We start from the raw sequence: 24,276 nt of genomic DNA, 5'->3' as shown, positions 1-24,276 counted from the left end.
ACGTCCCCTGAACATACAACATCATGACATTGGAAGGGCGGGGCTGCAAAGAAACCACACCCTATGCCCTGTGCCAGCCCTGACCCCTGAACATACAACATCATGACATTGGAAGGGCGGGGCTGCAATGAAACCACCCCCTACGCCATGTGCCAGCCACGACCCCTGAACATACAACATCATGACATTGGAAGAGCAGGGCTACAATGGAACCACCCCCTATGCCCTGTGCCAGCCCCAACCCCCGAACATACAACATCATGACATTGGAAGGGCAGAGCTGCAATGGAACCACCCCCTACACCCTGTGCCAGTCCTGTCTCCCGAACATACAACATCATGACATTGGAAGAGTAGGGCTGCAATGGAACCAACCCCTACACCCTATGCCAGTCCCGACCCCCGAACATACAACATCATGACATTGGAAGGGCAGGACTGCAATGGAACCACCCCCTACGCCCTGTGCCAACCCCGACCCCTGAACAGACAACATCATGACATTGGAAGGGTGGGGCTGCAATGGAACCACCCCCTAAGCCCTGTGCCAGCCCCGACCCACAGAACACACAACATCATGACATTGGAAGGGCAGGGCTGCAATGGAACCACCCCCTACACCCTGTGCCAGTCCCGATCCCTGAACATACAACATCATGACACTGGAAAGGCAGGGCTGCAATGAAACCATCCCCTATGCCCTGTGCCAGCCCCGACCCCCGACCATACAACATCATGACATTGGAAGGGCGGGGCTGCAATGAAACTACGCCCAACCATGCCCTCTACCAGCCCGACCCCTGAACATAGAACATCATGACACTGGAAGGGCGGGGCTGCAATGAAACCATCCCCTATGCCCTGTGCCAGCCCCGTCCCCCGAACATACAACATCATGACATTGGAAGAGCGGGGCTGCAATGGAACCACCCCCTATGCCCTGTGCCAGCCCCGACCCCTGAACATACAACATCATGACATTGGAAGAGCAGGGCTGCAATGGAACCACCCCCTATGCCTAGTGACAGCCCTAATCGTGAATATTCAACATCATGACATTGGAAGGGCGAGGCTGCAATGAAACCACCCCTGACACCCTGTGCCAGCCATGACCCCCGAAAATGCAACATCATGACATTGGAAGGGCGGGGCTGCAATGAAAATACCCCCTATGCCCTGTGCCAGCCCCGACCCCCGAACATACAACATCATGACATTGGAATGGGCAGGGCTGCAATTAAACCTCCCCCTATGCCCTGTGCAAGCTCCGACCCCCGAACATACAACATCATGACATTGGAAGGGCGGGGCTGCAATGAAACCACCCCCTATGCCCTGTGCAAGCTTCGACCCCCGAACATACAACATCATGACAATGGAAGGGCGGGGCTGCAATGAAACCACCCCCTACACCCTGTGCCAGCCCCGACCCCCGAACATACAACATCATGACATTAGAAGGGCGGGGCTGCAATTAAACCACCCCCTATGCCCTGTGCCAGCCCTGACCCCTGAAAATGCAACATCATGACATTGGAAGGGCAGGGCTGCAATGAAACCACCCCCTATGCCATGTGCCAGCCCGACCCCTGAACATGCAACATCATGACATTGGAAGAGCGGGGCTACAATGGAACCACCCCCTACGCCCTGTGCCAGCCCTGACCCCTGAACATACAACATCATGACATTGGAAGGGCGGGGCTTCAATTAAACCACCCCCTACGCCCTGTGCCAGCACCGACCCCTGATCATTCAACATCATGACATTGGAAGAGCAGGGCTACAATGGAACCACCCCCTACGCCCTGTGCCAGCCCCGGATCCTGAATATACAACATCATTAAATTGGAAGAGCGGGGCTGCAATGAAACCAAACCCTATGCCCTGTTCCAGCCCCGACCCCTGAACATACAACATCATGACATTGGAAGGGCGTGGCTGCAAAGAAACCACCCCTATGCCCTGTGCCAGCCCCAACCCCCGAACATACAACATCATGACATTGGAAGGGTGGGGCTGCAATGGATCCACCCCCTATGCTCTGTGCCAGTCCCGACCCCTGAACATACAACATCATGACACTGGAAGGGCAGGGCTGCAATGGAACCATCCCATATGCCCTGTGCAAGCCCTGACCCCCAAACATACAGCATCATGACATTGGAAGGGCAGGGCTGCAATGGAACCACCCCCTACGCCCTGAGCCAGCCCTGACCCCCGAACATACAACATCATGATATTGGAAGGGCGGGGCTGCAATGAAACCATGCCCTATGCCAGCCCGACCCCTGAACATACAACATCATGACATCGGAATGGGCAGGGCTGCAATGGAACCACCCCCTACGCCCTTTGCCAGCCCTGACCCCCGAACATACAACATCATGACATTGGAAGGGCAGGGCTGCAATGGAACCACCCCCTACACCCTGTGCCAGACTTCGACCCCTGAACATACAACATCATGACATCGGAATGGGCAGGGCTGCAATGGAACCACCCCCTACACCCTGTGCCAGTGCTGACCCCCGAACATACAACATCATGACATTGGAAGGGCGGGGCTGCAATGGAACCACCCCCTATGCCCTGTGTCAGTCCTGACCCCCAAACATACAACATCATGACATTGGAAGGGCAGGGCTGCAATGGAACCACCCCCTACGACCTGTGCGAGCCCCGACCCCCGAACATACAACATCATGACATCGGAATGGGCAGGGGTGCAATGGAACCACCCCCTAAACTCTGTGCCCGCCCCGACCCCGGAACATACAACATCATGACATTGGAAGAGTGGGGCTGCAATGGAACCAACCCCTACACCCTGTGCCAGTCCCGACCCCCGAACATACAACATCATGACATTGGAAGGGCAGGACTGCAATGGAACCACCCCCTACGCCCTGTGCCAGCCCCGACCCCTGAACAGACAACATCATGACATTGGAAGGGTGGGGCTGCAATGGAACCACCCCCTACGCCCTGTGCCAGCCCCGACCCACAGAACACACAACATCATGACATTGGAAGGGCAGGGCTGCAATGTAACCACCCCCTACACCCTGTGCCAGCCCCGACCCCCGACCATACAACATCATGACATTGGAAGGGCGGGGCTGCAATGAAACTACGCCCAACCATGCCCTGTACCAGCCCGACCCCTGAACATACAACATCATGACATTGGAAGGACGGGGCTGCAATGAAACCTTCCCCTATGCCCTGTGCCAGCCCCGACCCCTGAACATTCAACATCATGACATTGGAAGAGCGGGGCTGCAATGGAATCACCCCCTATGCCTTGTGACAGCCCCAATTCTGAATATTCAACATCATGACATTGGAAGGGCGTGGCTGCAATGAAACCACCCCCGACACCCTGTGCCAGCCATGACCCCCGAAAATGCAACATCATGACATTGGAAGGGCGGGGCTGCAATGAAAATACCCCATATGCCCTGTGCCAGCCCCGACCCCCGAACATACAACATCATGACATTGGAATGGGCAGGGCTGCAATTAAACCTCCCCCTATGCCCTGTGCAAGCTCCGACCCCCGAACATACAACATCATGACATTGGAAGGGCGGGGCTGCAATGAAACCACCCCCTATGCCCTGTGCAAGCTTCGACCCCCGAACATACAACATCATGACAATGGAAGGGCGGGGCTGCAATGAAACCACCCCCTACACCCTGTGCCAGCCCCAACCCCCGAACATTCAACATCATGACATTGGAAGGGCGGGGCTTCAATGGAACCACCCCCTATGCCCTGTGCCAGCCCTGACTCCTGAAAATGCAACATCGTGACATTGGAAGGGCAGGGCTGCAATGAAACCACCCCCTATGCCATGTGCCAGCCCGACCCCCGAACATGCAACATCATGACATTGGAAGAGCGGGGCTACAACGGAACCACCCCCTACGCCCTGTGCCAGCCCTGACCCCTGAACATACAACATCATGACATTGGAAGGGCGGGGCTTCAATTAAACCACCCCCTACGCCCTGTGCCAGCCCCGACCCCTGATCATTCAACATCTTGACATTGGAAGAGCAGGGCTACAATGGAACCACCCCCTACGCCCTGTGCCAGCCCCGGATCCTGAATATACAACATCATGAAATTGGAAGGGCGGGGCTGCAATGAAACCAAACCCTATGCCCTGTTCCAGCCCCGACCCCTGAACATACAACATCATGACATTGGAAGGGCGTTGCTGCAAAGAAACCACCCCTATGCCCTGTGCCAGCCCCAACCCCTGAACATACAACATCATGACATTGGAAGGGCGGGGCTGCAATGGATCCACCCCCTACGCCCTGTGCCTGTCCCGACCCCTGAACATACAACATCATGACACTGGAAGGGCAGGGCTGCAATGGAACCACCCCATATGCCCTGTGCCAGCCCTGACCCCCAAACATACAACATCATGACATTGGAAGGGCAGGGCTGCAATGGAACCACCCCCTACGCCCTGAGCCAGCCCTGACCCCCGAACATTCAACATCATGACATTGGAAGGGCGGGGCTGCAATGAAACCACGCTCTATGCCAGCCCGACCCCTGAACATACAACATCATGACATCGGAATGGGCAGGGCTGCAATGGAACCACCCCCTACGCCCTGTGCCAGCCTTCGACCCCTGAACATACAACATCATGACATCGGAATGGGCAGGGCTGCAATGGAACCACCCCCTACACCCTGTGCCAGTGCTGACCCCCGAACATACAACATCATGACTTTGGAAGGGCGGGGCCGCAATGGAACCACCCCCTATTCCCTGTGTCAGTCCTGACCCCCAAACATACAACATCATGACATTGGAAGGGCAGGGCTGCAATGGAACCACCCCCTACGACCTGTGCGAGCCCCGACCCCCGAACATACAACATCATGACATCGGAATGGGCAGGGCTGCAATGGAACCACCCCCTACACTCTGTGCCCGCCCCGACCCCCGAACATACAACATCATAACATTGGAAGGGCGGGGCTGCAATGGACCCACCCCCTACGCCCTGTGCCAGTCCCGATTTATGTTGCGCCTTATAAATAAACAAGAATAATATTAATAATTATTATTATTATTGGTTTCATTTGCATAGTAAAGCCATTGACATTATACGATATGTAAGGAAACATAAGGAGAAAGTAAGTATTTCCCTAAATATCTGGCATGTTATATGGATAGTTAATATAGAGTGTCCTAGTACAATGAATCCATTTGTTTCATGAGATGCGCTGGCATACTGTACAACTAATTACCAGTTAATTAGTGAACTCTTCAGACTTTGCCTGTCAGCAGCTCCGGCCGGGCACGGCTATGGTGAGCGTGGTCATATCACATTGTAACAGCTCGCTGTGTTTAGGTAATCTCTCCCTGATAAACAGGATGACATATTGTCCATCCCACTCCTTTCCAATTGTGGGGAATTATGTCAACATGACTGGCTCAGAAAACATAATGGGACATAATAATAAGCTGATAACATAGAGAAAATAAACATAATTGACAAAAATAGTATTAATTCCAAACAGAAAATACGCAAACAAGTGATTTGCACTGCACAGCGACTAAATTATCAGATGTATTTCTGTTCTTTAAAGAAACTGTCATGGTATACTGTATGGCTTTCTTTAATCAAAGCATTTCCTTAAAGCCTTAAAAAAAATATATATATTCTTTTAAATTGAGTATTTTTTTATTGAAAATATTTTTCAATTGAACAATAAAACAATAAACAGAAAAATAACAATAATTATCACACAAAACAAATAACAAAAACCTATATAAAAGTATATATGTCACCTGCACAGAGTGGTGGCTGCCATTTTGTCGCCCAAACCAACATTTTACTTCCACCAGACCAATAGGGACATGAGACATCAGTGAGGCACTTTGTCATTTGCTGACTAGTAGCTACCATATTCTCAAAGGGTGGGATGTACTAAAGTGAAAAAGCAGTTTTCAGTGGTTTTTCCGCATTTCTCAGATGTACTAAGCAGTGCTTCGTCCCGGAGGGTAAGGCCATGTTCAGATGGCGTCATCCAATCGAAGCCTAAGTGCTCCAAACCCCCTCCTACTATGCGACCTGGCTGCCCCCTCCCAGAAGAGGTAGCCAGAAAGTCGACAAGTTCGGTCCGGGGCAGACATACAACTCAAGTAGTTTATGTATTCATTGTCAGACTGGGATTCCCTCTGCACATATATCATACGTTTCTTCTGACACCTGAAAGAATATCTGAACGTCTGGAGTGCTTCTCTCTCTCCCCTCTGTCTCTCTCTCTCCTCTCTCTGGGCCGCACTGACATCATCAGTGATGTCAGTGGGGAGCTTCCTGCTCCATCAGAGCAGAAAGCTCCCTGGGGCTTACGAGTGTCCAGACCCAACCTTAGGGTCTGGTCGTAAGCCCTGATGGTCGCGAAGGTGATCACCATCGCGAACATCAACCAGGTCGGTCGTTAAGCTGTGGGTGGTAACCCACAGTTTAACGGTCGACAAGGAGGTTGCCGTTCAGGATTCAAGCGGCCGCCCTGATTCAGGGCGACCGCTTGCAACTAACGACCGCCTCTGAATGAGGTCCTCTATCTCCCTCTCTCTTCCTCTCCTCTCTCCTCTGTCTCTCCTCTCTCTATCTCCCTCTCTCTCCCTCTCCCTCTCACTCTCCCTCTCTCTCTTTCTCTCTCACTCTCTCCCTCCCCCCTGTCTCTCCCTCTCACTCTCCCTGTCTCTCCCTCTCTCTCTTCTCTCTCACTCTCTCCCTCCCACTGTCTCTCACTCTCTCTCTTCTCTCTCACTCTCTCCCTCCCACTGTCTCTCCCTCTTTCTCCCTCTCTCCCCCCCTGTCTCTCCCTCTCTCCCTCCCCCTGTCTCTCCCTCTCTCCCCCCCCTCTCTCCTCTCTCTCTCTTCTCTCTCTCGCTCTTCTCTTTCTCTATCTCTCCCCCCTCTCTCTCTCTCCTCTCTCTTCTCTTTCTCTCTCTCTCTTCTCTTTCTCTATCCCCCCCTATCTCTCTCTCTCCTATCTCTCTCTTCTCTTTCTCACTATCTCTTCTCTCTCTCCACCTCTCTCTCCCCCTCTCTCTCTCCCCTCTCCTCTTTCTCTCTCTCTCTTCTCTGTCTCTCTACCTCTCCCCCCTCTCTCTCATTCCTCTCTCTATCTCTTCTCTCTCTCTACCTCTCTCCCCCCTCTCTCTCTCTCTCTCTCTTTCTCCCTCCCCCTCTCTCTTCCCTCTCTCTTCCCTCCCCCCTCTCCCCCTCTCTCCCTCCTCCGCTCTCTCCCTCTCTCTCTTCTCTCTCACTCTCTCCCTCCCCTGTCTCTCCCTCTCTTTCTCCCTCTCTCTCTTCTCTCTCACTCTCTCCCTCCCCCTGTCTCTCCCTCTCTCTCTCCCTCTCTCTTCTCTCTCACTCTCTCCCTCCCCCTGTCTCTCCCTCTTTTTCTCCCTCTCTCAATCTCTCTCTCCCTCCCCCCTCTCCCTCTCTCTCTCTCTTTTGATATGTCACTACACTTTCTGGTGTTTTGAGATGGTTGTTAGAGAACATGTAGCTGTAAATACCATGTACCAGGCTGGCCATAGCTATGCACCCATCCTATAGTAGACGAGTCAGGCTCTTTCCTGCTGCCAGGATGGGCACAGATTGTACTCCCACCCTCACACCTACACATAGGCAGTCAGACACTCGCAGTACACTCAGTAGCATGTTCTGTGCCATCTCCATACAGCTACAGAGAGGGAGCTGTGCACACATAGTACATACACAGGAATTTCTGTGTGGGCTCCATCCCTGATGAAAACGTAAAAAAAAGTGCATTTGAGAACTCCTACTTGTCAACTGCGAGTGTCATTATTCTGAAGAGAGCGATGTACACGGGGCAGACGCTGGAGAAGTGATTATTATTACTGGAAAGCAAGTTATGGAACTGTGATTCTGAGGAGAAATTAATCTAGGTAACTTTCATTTATTGCTATATACTGTCCCAGCATGTTTTGTCACAGCAAATTGCTCTCATTTATTAACATTATATATTTATACAGCGCTAGTATATTCCGTTGCACTTTACAAATCTTGCTGTGATCTGTGGCCAAATATACAAGGTGAGTGCTTTACATGTGCTGTGATTCAATGGACATTTCATCTAAGCAGCCTCAGCACAGACATAGAGACTTCATTGTCAAAGTTTCATTTGTTGCCTGATAAACAGATCATGTTAATATGAAGGATACAATTGTGTCTGTTTATATACTGATAGTACAATGTAATCTCTTCATTAGCATGTCTGATGGGTTAGCTCCAGTCTTGAAATATCACCTGGAAACAGGTGTCGTAATTAATGAAACAGATAAAGAATACACTTGATGAATGAAGTAATCAAAAGGTTTACTTTTTGGGGGAATTTGAGGAACTGAAAAAAAGAGATCCACATTGTCTATATACTGTATATATATCTCTCATGCGTAACTGGAATCACTTTCAAAAGCATCCTAGTATATATATATTATTTCTGTAAAGCAGCAATCCTCTAATAAGCATACGTGCAAGTTTTTAATATGAGCCGAGGCCCTTCCAATTGCAACACAGTCTGTGTAACTAAAATGCAAGATCCATATCGGTGGCGCTCACACAAGCAAAGTATTAAAGTTGTTTGTTTATTTTGTAGTTTGCACCCTGACAAAAATTCATGATTGAATACAGCATTGAAACGTAGATCTAATAAACTGTCTGTTTACTTTGAGTGGCACCGATATGGATCATACTGTAAAGCTACATACACACGTAAAGATTTTCTGTCCAACCATCCAACTAGTTGATTGGTTGGAATGAGAATCTGGTAATGTATGGGAGTAACTGATGATCAGCAATTTGCTCCCAAACACCGGAAAATGGACAAAAACTGTTGTTTGTACAAATTGTTTAGATCAAAAATTTAACAAACTTGTCTGACGTCATTTTCATCTGTTTTCTGGCATTTAGGAGCAAATTGCTGATCATCAGTTACTCCCATACGTTACCAGATTTTCATTCCAACCAATCACCTAGTTAGATGGTTGGACAGAAAATCTTTACGTGTGTACCCAGCTTTAAGGAGCATACACACTAAGCGATATCGTCTAGTGCACAGGTTCTCAAACTCGGTCCTCAGGACCCCAAACAGTGCATGTTTTCCAGGTCTCCTCACAGAATCACAAGTGAAATAATTAGCTCCACCTGTGGGTCATTTAAAATGTGTCAGTGAGTAATGAGTACACCTGAGCACCTGCTGTGTGACCTGGAAAATACGACATGTGTGGGGTCCTGAGGACCGAGTTTGAGATCCACTGGTTTAGTGTGTCCCTGGCAGGGTGTGCTCAATGACGTTCATGACATTGCGCACACCCGCTGAACGATATCATTAGTGATATTGTACAGCGACGGGCTCTCTCCCCCATTCCCCAACATGCAGCAACCTGACAATATCTTTAGCTTTGCCTGCATGTTTGCCAGATGAACGATAAAGACGAACGACCTGCGGGAACGCGCATCGGTCGTTCGTCGTTATTGGTCATCGTTTAGGTGCAAAAATAGACGATAAAGTGAACGACTGAATGATAACGATATCGTTATTGTTCAGTCATCCACTTTAATCATCCAGTGTGTACACACCTTTAGTATGCCCCAAGGACCGAGGTTGGGAAACACTGTGTGAGTATATGGTGGTGTATATGATGTATGTATGTATATATATATATATATATATATCTATATCATCACTGTGCAAAAGTTTTAGGCAGGTTTGGGAAAAAATGCTGCAGAGTAAAGCTGGCCACACACTAGACCAACTTTCGTCCAACCATCCAACTAGTTGATTGGTTGGAATGAAAATCTGGTAAGGAATGGGAGTAACTGATTATCAGTAATTTGCTCCCTGAGGAAGTTCCACTCTGGGGATGAAAAGCATAGGGTTAAAGGTTTCGTACCTTACTGTCCCACGTCAGGTTTCCACCTATGAGCTCACACCCTTTGGGGTGATTGGTGATGTACATCTACCTCACTAAGACGTTGGTCATCTGACACCATGGTATTCTGATGTAAGAAATTGTTTCTAAATCATTTTTAATAAAAGCAAAAGATAAATTCTTGTATCAGTTTCTAATTAGGCCTATCGGCCTTTTTTCTTGGGTGACATTTTTGGTGTGAGGGTATACTTCAGGACATTCCCTCCCATAGTAACAGTTCCTCCACATCTTATGAAGAAAAAGTTTAATGAATAACTTTCCTGGACTGCTTTGACTTTTCCTAAATTGGAACAAACATCATTTTATATAAAGCTCTGGACTGTTAACATTTTATTAAAATTTATTGTTATTATTTTTGGTCAGTGCCCTCGGGTTCTTTATTGTATCTGTCTATTATTTGTTAGGGTCCTGCTGACAGGGGTCCTGCTTTGAGGTGCTGCTTGAATTGACCATAGCGCAAAATAAGGGTTATTTGTGATTATATATATATATATGTGTATATTGTAAAAACATTGTAAAAACTGTGCATATATCCAGTAGGTGTCAGTAGGGCCAGATACACATATTTATATATTACAGTGCGTATACGATGTGAGAATGTGTATTTTGCCCTACTGACACCTACTGTGATATATGCAGTTTTTACAGTTTCTTGCAGCTCATCAGAGTAATCCCCTCCCTGCCTGGCCTTGCTGGGAGCTGCTGCTAGTGGGTGGCGGACCTGGCAGGCTGGCAGAATGGCTGCTGGGGTGGGCCACAGCCGGAGCTAGTTGGAGTAGCTGGGACAGGGTGGCGCAGTGGTTAATGCAGGAATTTGAAGGGGGGGTTTCAAAATACTTGGTTACAGAACCAATGAAAAAATGTCTCACCAGAATAGCCCTGCAACATATACATTATTGTGTAGTTACTTTAATTATAATATATAATGAGCAAAATCAGATCGCACTCAGGGATCCTCAGCAATAATGAAAGACGCTGACACAGATAGTAGGAACGACGATTTAGAGAGCGACATTTTTTATAACTGAGGGCTCCTGAGTGCATCTGATTGTGCACATTACATATATTATATAGGGAAGGCACATGGACATGTTGCATTATTTGAACCCAGGGAGTGGCGGACAGTTTGGATATATTATGTGTAATAGCTATGCCCTCTCAGACACACACATATACACCTACACACATACACACATACACACATATACACATACACACATACACACCTACACACATACACACATATACACATATACACATACACACATACACACATATACACATACACACCTACATACACACACATACACACCTACACACATACACACATACATACACACACCTACACACATACACACCTACACACATACACACCTACATACACACACATACACACCTACACACATACACACACACATACACACACCTACACACATACACACCTACACACATACACACCTACATACACACACATACACACCTACACACATACACACATACATACACACACCTACACACATACACACCTACACACATACATACACACACCTACACACATACACACATACATACACACCTACACACCTACACACCTACACACATATACACCTACACACCTACACACACACACACATACACACCTACACACATACACACCTACATACACACACATACACACCTACACACATACATACACACACACCTACACACATACACACCTACACACATACATACACACACCTACACACATACACACCTACACACCTACACACATACATACACACACCTACACACATACACACCTACACACATACACATACATACACACACCTACACACATACACACATCTACACACATACACACCTACACACATACACATACACACCTACACACCCACACACACACATACATACACACACCTACACACATACACACACACACCTACACACCTACACACATACACACATACACACGCACACCTACACACATACATACACACACCTACACACATACACACCTACACACATACACACATCTACACATCTACACACATATACACCTACACACATACACACATACATACACACACCTACACACATACCTACACACACCTACACACATACACACCTACACACCTACACACATACATACACACACCAACACACATACACACCTACACACATACACACCTACACACATACATACACACACCTACACACATACACACATCTACACACATACACACCTACACACATACACACACATACACATACACACCTACACACCCACACATACACACACCTACACACATACACACACACCTACACACCTACACACATACACACGCACACCTACACACATACATACACACACCTACACACATACACACATACACACCTACACACATACACACATACACACACACCTACACACCTACACACATACACACACACCTACACACATGCACACATACACACGCACACCTACACACATACATACACACACCTACACACATACACACATACACACCTACACACATACACACATACACACATCTACACATCTACACACATACACACCTACACACCTACACACATACACACCTACACACATACACACCTCTATCACCTCTTTCACTTAAAAACACGCATGGAAATAAACCACAGCCACCATCATTTATTAAAGACGCCCCCAGATAATGGAGAGAGGAAGGGAGAGAAGGACACATACATAATACTGCTACATTTTTATATTTTCACTGCATACTTGTTATATGTTATATAGTTATCTCAGGTGAGGTAGGTCCACCATCATTTATTCAGCAAATAAGCCACCATTATTTATTAATGCAAGTTACAACCCACGATAATTTATTAAGGCGCTCCCCTCCTCCCCCGGCACCCATTGACATACACCTGCATTGGCTATCGGGACATCACAGAGTGGAAGACAGTGATGGCCTCACCCAGCCACCATACTTTAATAAAGACTACCCCCTCCCTAGCACCACTCAACTTATGAGACACACATCTGCTGAGGTAGTGGAGACAGTCACTGCCTCTCCCGGCAGCTCTGCCTGACAGCTCCATGAGAGAACTCACTGCCTGAGAAGAGCTGCGCTCTACCGCTGTAGTGCCCCCTATATTCTGGCAGCGGGCAGCCTCTCTGCCGCTGTAGTGCCCCCTATATTCTGGCAGCGGGCAGCCTCTCTGCCGCTGTAGCGCCCCCTATATTCTGGCAACGGGCAGCCTCTCTGCCGCTGTAGTGTCCCCTATATTCTGGCAGTGGGCAGCCTCTCTGCCGCTGTAGTGCCCGCTATATTCTGGCAGCGGGCAGCCTCTCTGCCGCTGTAGTGTCCCCTATATTCTGGCAGTGGTCAGCCTCTCTGCCGCTGTAGTGTCCCCTATATTCTGGCAGCAGGCAGCCTCTCTGCCGCTGTAGCGCCCCCTATATTCTGGCAGCGGGCAGCCTCTCTGCCACTGTAGTGTCCCCTATATTCTGGCAGCGGACAGCCTCTCTGCCGCTGTAGTGTCCCCTATATTCTGGCAGCGGGCAGCCTCTCAGTGTATATATAAGGAGTCAGCTGCCAGCAGCCAAAAAAAAACATGGTCAGATGGATCGATGGGTAGGGGGGTATTCTAGGTACTTGGAATCCCCCCACCCCCTATGTGTGTGTATGCTGCAAGCCCGGTGATGGTGAGTTGGTGGCACCCTTCCCTCCTGCGCAGGCGGCCCCGACACACCTTGACTGCACACATACTCTCCGAGAGAGCACTGTGCATTCTGCAGACAGCGGTGCGGGACCGCGTGATGTCATGACGTCACGCGGTACTCCCACAGTGCTCCTCTGGGAGCGCTTTCATTGGGCGGATTTCTTTGGGCAAAGGGGCCACGTCCACGGGCCCTTAGGTTGCCTAATGGGAAATCCAGCCCTGGTAAAGCACAACGGAATATGCTGCGCTATATATGAAACTGTTAATAAATAATTTAAAAGAATAAATAAATATATAGTTTGTGTACACACAGCACACACAATACACACACAATAGACATACACACATACACACAATACACACACACACACAACACACACACACAATACACACAACAAACACACAATACACACACACACAATGCACACACACACACAGCACACACACAATACACACACACACAATACACATAACACACTCACACAATACACACACACAATACACACAATACACACACACAACACACACACAATACACACAATACACACAACACACACAATACACACACATACACACAATACACACAGACAACAAACACAATACACACAACACACACACAACACACACAATACACACACACAATACACACACACAATACACACACACAATACACACACAATACACACAACACACACAATACACACAACACACACAATACACACACATACACACAATACACACACACAACACACACACAATACACACAACACACACACAACACACACACACAATACACACACACACAATACACACACAACACACACACACAATACACACACACAATACACACACAACACACACACACAATACACACACACAATACACACAATACACACACACAACACACACACAATACACACAATACACACAACACACACAATACACACACATACACACAATACACACAGACAACAAACACAATACACACAACACACACACAACACACACAATACACACACACAATACACACACACAATACACACACACAATACACACACAATACACACAACACACACAATACACACAACACACACAATACACACACATACACACAATACACACACACAACACACACACAATACACACAACACACACACAACACACACACACAATACACACACACACAATACACACACAACACACACACACAATACACACACACAATACACTAACACACACACAATACACACACACATACACACAATACACACACACATACACAATACACACACAATACACACACAATACACACACACAATACACACACATTGTATCTCAGTATTAGCAAGCAATTTTTCATGGAGCAAAGTGAATCTAATGTTTATTTTTTTTCTCCCTAGATTGTCGACATCAACATTTTATGATCATTTCCTGTAGAGACTACATCAGGTATGTTGTGTACAGTGCTTGGTCCCCAACTTTCACATTATTATTGTGAGGTCATTCAACAGTTGATTGAACGCTTGTAGAACAAGATGTGCACAGTAAGAAGCTGCGCTTATTACAGCCTGCTATCGCTGGTCACACAGCACCGTGACGCAGGAACGGACATTCTGTCCTGGGTTCTGCCGTGATGCAATGTCTAGATGAAAATAAATGTGATGACATAAACTTCTGAATAACCACAAATACATCATTTAGTCACTGTTCATTGTGCTTTTGAAATTGTTACTTGAAAAGTTACAGAGGAAAGACAGCATGTGTCACATTGGCAGATGTGGACTTATGTCAATTTGCTTGGAAAATATAACGTCACCGAGAAATGATCTGCTGCCTGACTCATGCCTCAGTGATGTCACTGGTTCCTAGGGTAGTGATAGGCTGCAATCTCATGCATCAGTGATGTCATTGGTTCCTATGGAAGTGATAGGCTGCAATTTCATGTATCAGTGATGTCATTGGTTCCTAGGGAAGGGAAAGGCTGCAATCTCATGTATCAGTGATGTCATTGGTTCCTAGGGAAGTGATAGGCTGCAATCTCATGTATCAGTGATGTAATTGGTTCCTAGGGAAGAGACAGGCTGCAATCTCATGTACAGTATCAGTGATGTCATTGGTTCCTAGGGAATTAATAGGCTGGAATCCCATGTATCAGCGATGTCATTGGTTCCTATGGGAGTGATAGGCTGCAATCTCATGTTCAGTATCAGTGATGTCACTGGTTCCTAGGGAAGAGATAGGCTGCAATCTCATGTATCAGCGATGTCATTGGTTCCTATGGAAGTGATAGGCTGCAATTTCATGTATCAGCGATGTCATTGGTTCCTATGGAAGTGATAGGCTGCAATCTCATGTACAGTATCAGTGATGTCATTGGTACTTAGATCAGTGATGTCATTGGTACCTTGAGAAGAGATAGGCTGCATTCTTATGTATCAGCGATGTCATTGGTACCTAGAGAAGAGATAGGCTGCATTCTTATGTATCAGCGATGTCATTGGTACCTAGGGAAGTGATTGGCTGCAATCTCATGTATCAGCGATGTCATTGGTTCCTCTGAAAGTGATAGGCTGCAATCTCATGTATCAGTGATGTCACTGGTTCTTAGGGAAGTGATAAGCTTCAATCTCATGTAATAACTATGTCACTGTTTCATAGTGAAATGATAGGCTGCAATTTCATGTATCTGTGATGTCATTGGTTTTTAGGGAAGTGATAGGCTGCAGTCTTATGCATTAGGGATGTCACTGGTTCCTAGGGAAGTGATATACTGTAATCTCATGTATCAGTGATGTCACTGGTTCCTAGGGAAGTGACAGGCTGTAATCTCATGTATCAGTGATGTCATTGGTACCTAGGGAAGTAATAGGCTGCAATATCATGTATCAGCGATGTCATTGGTACCTAGGGAAGTGATAGGCTGCAATATCATGTATCTGCGATGTCATTGGTTTCTAGGGAAGTGATAGGCTGCAATCTCATGTATCTGCGATGTCATTGGTTTCTAGGGAAGTGATAGGCTGCAATCTCATGTATCAGTGATGTCACTGGTTCCTAGGGAAATAATAGGCTGCAATTTCATGTATCAGCGATGTCATTGGTACCTAGGGAAGTGATAGACTGCAATCTCATGTATTAGCGATGTCATTGGTACCTAGGGAAGTGATAGGCTGTAATCTCATGTATCAGTGATGTCACTGGTTCCTAGGGAAATAATAGGCTGCAATTTCATGTATCAGCGATGTCATTGGTACCTAGGGAAGTGATAGGCTGCAATCTCATGTATTAGCGATGTCACTGGCAGAGCCGTAACTAGACTTTTTGGTGCCCTGTGCCAGAATGAGCATTGCATTATTTTTCAAATGGGGACAAAACGCACCTGAAAAGGTGCATTACTGTGTGGCATAATGTATAAGGGGCACTGCTATTTCGCTGCATAATGTGTATAAGCAGCGCTACTGTTTGGCATAACAGTGCTACTGTGTGGGGGCAAATGTATGTGTTTTCTTACCTCTGGGTGAGGCCCTTTTATGATCTTGCTATGTGACCCACAAAGTTCTAGTTATGCCCTTGCATGTAAACACAGAAGTCTGACTAATATGTATGGCCACTTTAAAAAGGACTAGGTTAAAAGGATACTTTTATTGCTTTCACATAGGTTTTTGGCAGACTGCCAATTTCCATTGGAACCATCCCTGAAACCTGTATAATTTAAGTCACAATTTTTAGGGATTGTGTGACAATGTGTGGCTCTGACGAAGTTGAAACCTAGGCAAAAGCCTAATCCTGGTCAAAGTACACCAGCATACCAAATTCGGTGGGGTTAGGTCCAAAACTCTGGTCGTGCATGAAGAACAAACAGACAGACACGCTTTTTTGCTTATTAAATACTACCTGGGATACCCGACATTGCCGGGGTTGGAGACTGGACCCTGTAGTAGACCAAGAGTCTATATTTGTTTACATTATCCTTGCCTATAACCTCAGGAACTGGGTACAGAAAAATGGCAGCAGGTGCTCTAGACTGAAGAGTCAAAATGATGAGACAGAAGGCAGTTTGTTCACCTCAGGGCTGGAGAGCTGTACAATAATGAGTGTCTGCAGGCAACAGTGACGCATAGTGGAGGTTCCTTGCAAGTTTGGGCCTGCATTTCAGCAAATGGAGTTGGGGTTTGGTCAGGATTAATGGTGTCCTCAATGCTGAGAAATACAGGCAGGTACTTATCCATCATGTAATACCATCAGGGAGGCATTTGATTGGCTCCAAATTTATTCTGCAGCAGGACAACCACCCCAAACATACAGCCAATGTCATTAAGAACTATCTTCAGCGTACAGAAGAACAAGGAGTCCTGGAAGTGATGATATGGCCCCCACAGAGCCCCGATCTCACCATCATCCAGTCTGTCTGAGATTACATGAAGAGACAGAAGGATATGAGCAAGGTACATCCACAGAAGATCAGTACTTAGTTCTCCAAGATGTTTGGAACAACCTCCCTGATGAGTTCCTTCAAAAAACTGTGTGCAAGTGTACCTAGCAGATTTGATGCTGTTTTGATCTTCTTCTATTTATTAGCAATATCCTTACCTGAGCTGTGAATTTGGGTGTAAAGGGGAAGACACCAGCTTGATTTAAGAATTTTTGTGTGCCTAAGGCCGGCTGTGATATAATCTGAGACCGGCCTTTTCTTACAAGCAAATGCTATTGGGACATTTGTTCCTGGACTTCATTTTAAATTACAGCAGTGCAAACTCAGGTCAAACTCAGGTCATTCTGTTTGTCAACTTTTATAAAGTTTCAGCTCCAATTGCAGCCCACTTGTCTTGTAGCAACTCCCAAAGATGATTTTGGCTCGATACTTGCACATCTCGAATCAGCAGCTCAACTAGCAAAAAGTTTGTAAGGGTCCCTATGTATCACCCAATGGTGAAAAATGTATTTCACACTTGTAACTTTGACAAGGTAGATGGGTCCCATCAGCTCTGGGCCCCATAGCAGCTGCACCCTTTGCTCCTATGGTACTTTTGTCCATGTCTCGAACACAGCTGTCCAGATGATCCTAAAGGAGTTTAACTGGATTGCAGTCAGGACTCTGAGGTGGCAAAGAATGGAGGTATTTTTTTTTGGTAATTATCCTGCTGTAGTGTGAAAGCATGACAAAAAAGGTAGGTGCCGGAAGTGATGACCAGGATGTTGTGGTAGCATTTGGAGTCCATAATTTTTACGAAGTCATTAACCACACCACTTCAAAAACATCCCCAGACCATAATGAAACTCCCCCATGCCTGACTGTGGACTGAATGCAAGCAGGAAAAAGCATTCGCTTGTCACACGACAAATTAACTATCGCCTCTTGGACCCAAACATCTCAAACTTCAATTTGCATATGAAAAGAACCTTCTTCCGCTGACTAGTGGTCCAGCTCCAGTGCTTTTTTGCCCACAATAGCCTTTTCTTTTTATTTATGGGCCTAAGCAATGGTTTTTCGGGTTGCAACACATCTCTTGAAGCCACCGGCTACGTTTGACTCACTTTTCTTCCCCGTTTCCATCAGAGCAGCACGGATCTGATGAGCTGTTTGAAATCTATCCCGTTTGCAACACACTCTTGGAAATTTGTCCTCCTGTTTTGTGGTCAGTCGAGGTTGTCTTTGTCGTGGGCGCTCACGTACATTGATTACTGCATATCTCTCGAGGATACATTGCACGCCACCCAGAGAAACCTTCTCCAGGGGAACAATTTCACTCAAACTATGCCCCGCATTTCTCGACTATGGCAAATCGCTTTCCATTTGATAACTCCTTCCTGGGAGCCATTTATGAGACCACTTTACACATTTTCTTAAGTGTTCGCAGTATTACAATACAAGGTGAACACCAGAAAATTATGGGTCCTGGTGTCGTGGTTAAGGGGCATGACTTCATGGGGAATGATGCATGTGCGAGTCACAGCAGGTGGCCTCATTTCTATTCAAAACACACGTATCAAGTTAATCCTTTACAGAGATATATTGATTTATACCTGCATTAGCCTGGGAGTGCCGCGGTCACTGACATCTATGGTTACCTCACTACTGTTGAGTGTACCTAGGCACCTATCGATCTGTTGGGAAGAAGTGCCAGCCCTGCATATACTATTGATACTATGACAGCTCATAATTATCAAAAGATTTTTGTGCAAACTTATCCAAAAACAGCCATAGAAGAATGAGGGATTGCATAGGTTTCTATGGGGGCTGCTAAATTGTGAAATGTCCCAAGATCTGGAAAGAGTAGCCATCTTTAGAATGTGTTAGCAATAGTAGCCCTTAGAGACTACATTCTGCAAATTCCCCAGTACTCTCCACTCTCACATGTGCAGTGTGATTACCACACATGTACAGTAGGTGTGACAGGGTACATATCCTGAAGTAAAGTGATCACATGTGCAGTGTGATTACCACGCATGTACAGTAGGTGTGACAGGGTACAGATCCGGAAGTAAAGTGATCACATGTGCAGTGTGATTACCACGCATGTAGAGTAGGTGTGACAGGGTACAGATCAGGAAGTTAAGTGATCACATGTGCAGTGTGATTACCACGCATGTACAGTAAGTGTGACAGGGTACAGATCCGAAAGTAAAGTGATCACATGTGCAGTGTGATTACCACGCATGTACAGTAGGTGTGACAGGGTACAAATCCGGAAGTAAAGTGATCACATGTGCAGTGTGATTAACACGCATGTACAGTAGGTGTGACAGGGTACAGATCCGGAAGTAAAGTGATCACATGTGCAGTGTGATTACCACGCATGTACAGTAGGTGTGACAGGGTACAGATCCGGAAGTAAAGTGATCACATGTGCAGTGTGATTACCACGCATGTACAGTATGTGGGACAAGGTACAAACCAGGAAGTAAAGTGACCACATGTGCAGTGTGATTACCACCCATGTACAGTAAGTGTGGCAGGGTTCAAATCCGGAAGTAAAGTGATCACATGTGCAGTGTGATTACCACGCATGTACAGTAGGTGGGACAAGGTACAAACCAGGAAGTAAAGTGATCACATGTGCAGTGTGATTACCACGCATGTACAGTAGGTGTGACAGGGAACAGATCCGGAATTAAAGTGATCACATGTGCAGTGTGATTACCACGCATGTACAGTAGGTGTGACAGGGTACAAATCTGGAAGTAAAGTGATCACATGTGCAGTGTGATTACCACGCATGTACAGTAGGTGTGACAGGGTACAGATCTGGAAGTAAAGTGATCACATGTGCAGTGTGATTACCACGCATGTACAGTAGGTGTGACAAGGTACAGAGTCGGAAGTAAAGTGATCACATGTGCAGTGTTATTATCACGCATGTACAGTAGGTGTGACAGGATACAGATCCGGAAGTAAAGTGATCACATGTGCAGTGTGATTACCACGCATGTACAGTAGGTGGGACAAGGTAAAAATCCGGAAGTAAAGTGATCACATGTGCAGTGTGATTACCACGCATGTACAGTAGGTGTGACACGTTACAGATCGGAAAGTAAATTGATCACATGTGCAGTGTGATTAACACGCATGTACAGTAGGTGTGACAGGTTACAGATCCGGGAGTAAAGTGATCACATGTGCAGTGTGATTACTACGCATGTACAGTATGTCTGACAGGGTCCAGATCCGGAAGTAAAGTGATCACATGTGCAGTGTTATTATTACCTTGCATGTACAGTAGGTGGGACAAGGTACAAATCCGGAAGTAAAGTGATCACATGTGCAGTGTGATTACCACGCATGTACAGTAGGTGTGACAGGGTACAGATCCGGAAGTAAAGTGATCACATGTGCAGTGTGATTACCACGCATGTACAGTAGGTGTGACAGGGAACAGATCCGGAAGTAAAGTGATCACATGTGCAGTGTGATTACCACGCATGTACAGTAGGTGTGACAGGGTACAGATCCGGAAGTAAAGTGATCACATGTGCAGTGTGATTACCACGCATGTACAGTAGGTGGGACAAGGTACAAACCAGGAAGTAAAGTGATCACATGTGCAGTGTGATTACCACGCATGTACAGTAGGTGGGACAAGGTACAAACCAGGAAGTAAAGTGATCACATGTGCAGTGTGATTACCACGCATGTACAGTAGGTGTGACAGGGTACAAATCCGGAAGTAAAGTGATCACATGTGCAGTGTGATTACCACCCATGTACAGTAAGTGTGGCAGGGTACAAATCCGGAAGTAAAGTGATCACATGTGCAGTGTGATTACCACGCATGTACAGTAGGTGGGACAAGGTACAAACCAGGAAGTAAAGTGATCACATGTGCAGTGTGATTACCACGCATGTACAGCAGGTGTGACAGGGTACAGATCCGGTAGTAAAGTGATCACATGTGCAGTGTGATTACCATGCATGTACATTTGGTGTGGCAGGGTACAAATCCGGAAGTAAAGTGATCACATATGCAGTGTTATTACGACACATGTACAGTAGGTGTGGCAGGGTACAAATCCTGCAGTAAAGTGATCACATGTGCAGGGTGATAACCACGCATGTACAGTATGTGGGACAAGGTACAAACCAGGAAGTAAAGTGATCACATGTGCAGTGTGATTACCACGCATGTACAGTAGGTGGGACAAGGTACAAACCAGGAAGTAAAGTGATCACATGTGCAGTGTGATTACCACGCATGTACAGCAGGTGTGACAGGGTACAGATCCGGAAGTAAAGTGATCACATGTGCAGTGTGATTACCACGCATGTACAGTAGGTGGGTCAAGGTAAAAATGTGGAAGTAAAGTGATCACATGTGCAGTGTGATTACCACGCATGTACAGTAGGTGTGACACGTTACAGATCAGGAACTAAATTGATCACATGTGCAGTGTGATTACCACGCATGTACAGTAGGTGTGACAGGTTACAGATCCGGAAGTAAAGTGATCACATGTGCAGTGTGATTACTACGCATGTACAGTATGTCTGACAGGGTACAGATCCGGAAGTAAAGTGATCACATGTGCAGTGTGATTACCACGCATGTACAGTAGGTGTGACAGGGAACAGATCCGGAAGTAAAGTGATCATATGTGCAGTGTGATTACCACGCATGTACAGTAGGTGTGACAGGGTACAGATCCGGAAGTAAAGTGATAACATGTGCAGTGTGATTGCCACGCATGTACAGTAGGTGGGACAAGGTACAAACCAGGAAGTAAAGTGATCACATGTGCAATGTGATTACCATGCATGTACAGTAGGTGTGACAGGGAACAGATCCGGAATTAAAGTGATCACATGTGCAGTGTGATTACCACGCATGTACAGCAGGTGTGACAGGGTACAGATCCGGAAGTAAAGTGATCACATGTGCAGTGTGATTACCATGCATGTACATTAGGTGTGGCAGGGTACAAATCCGGAAGTAAAGTGATCACATATGCAGTGTTATTACCACGCATGTACAGTAGGTGTGACAGGATACAGATCCGGAAGTAAAGTGATCACATGTGCAGTGTGATTACCTCGCATGTACAGTAGATGGGACTAGGTACAAATCAAGAAGTTAAGTGATCACATGTGCAGTGTTATTACGACACATGTACAGTAGGTGTATCAGGGTACAAATCCTGCAGTAAAGTGATCACATGTGCAATGTGATTACCACGCATGTACAGTAGGTGTGACAGGGTACAGATCTGGAAGTAAAGTGATCACATGTGCAGTGTGATTACCACGCATGTACAGTAGGTGTGACAGGGTACAGATCCGGAAGTAAAGTGATCACATGTGCAGTGTTATTACCACGCATGTACAGTAGGTGTGACAGGATACAGATCCGGAAGTAAAGTGATCACATGTGCAGTGTGATTACCTCGCATGTACAGTAGGTGGGACAAGGTAAAAATGCGGAAGTAAAGTGATCACATGTGCAGTGTGATTACCACGCATGTACAGTAGGTGTGACACGTTACAGATCAGGAAGTAAATTGATCACGTGTGCAGTGTGATTACCACGCATGTACAGTAGGTGTGACAGGTTACAGATCCGGAAGTAAAGTGATCACATGTGCAGTGTGATTACTACGCATGTACAGTATGTCTGACAGGGTACAGATCCGGAAGTAAAGTGATCACATGTGCAGTGTGATTACCACGCATGTACAGTAGGTGTGACAGGGAACAGATCCGGAAGTAAAGTGATCATATGTGCAGTGTGATTACCACGCATGTACAGTAGGTGTGACGGGGTACAGATCCGGAAGTAAAGTGATCACATGTGCAGTGTTATTACCACGCATGTACAGTAGGTGTAACAGGGTACAGAGTCGGAAGTAAAGTGATCACATGTGCAATGTGATTACCACGCATGTACAGTAGGTGTGACAGGGTACAGATCCGGAAGTAAAGTGATCACATGTGCAGTGTGATTACCACGCATGTACAGTAGGTGTGACAGGATACAGATGCGGAAGTAAAGTGATCACATGTGCAGTGTGATTACCACGCATGTTTAGTAGGTGTGACAGGGTACAGATCAGGAAGT

General features: G+C 46.5%; 1 protein-coding gene across 2 annotated transcripts in view; it reads left to right on the top strand.

The window, feature by feature from the left end:
- The first annotated feature begins 7,879 nt into the window (after positions 1–7,879).
- The window catches only part of MAG (myelin associated glycoprotein), a 241,989-nt gene continuing 225,592 nt past the window's right edge, over positions 7,880–24,276 (top strand). For both annotated transcript variants that reach the window (XM_088447082.1, XM_088447081.1), the window contains exons 1-2: positions 7,880–7,969; positions 15,130–15,178. The gene's annotated coding sequence lies outside the window, so the exon portion shown is untranslated. The remainder of the gene's footprint in view (positions 7,970–15,129; positions 15,179–24,276) is intronic.

Source organism: Taudactylus pleione, unplaced genomic scaffold, assembly GCF_031769625.1.
Source record: "Taudactylus pleione unplaced genomic scaffold, aTauple2 ptg000417l, whole genome shotgun sequence".
In the NCBI taxonomy this organism is placed as follows: domain Eukaryota; kingdom Metazoa; phylum Chordata; class Amphibia; order Anura; family Myobatrachidae; genus Taudactylus; species Taudactylus pleione.
Note: the sequence above shows the minus strand (reverse complement) of the source record. Positions and strands in the feature narration are given on the sequence as shown.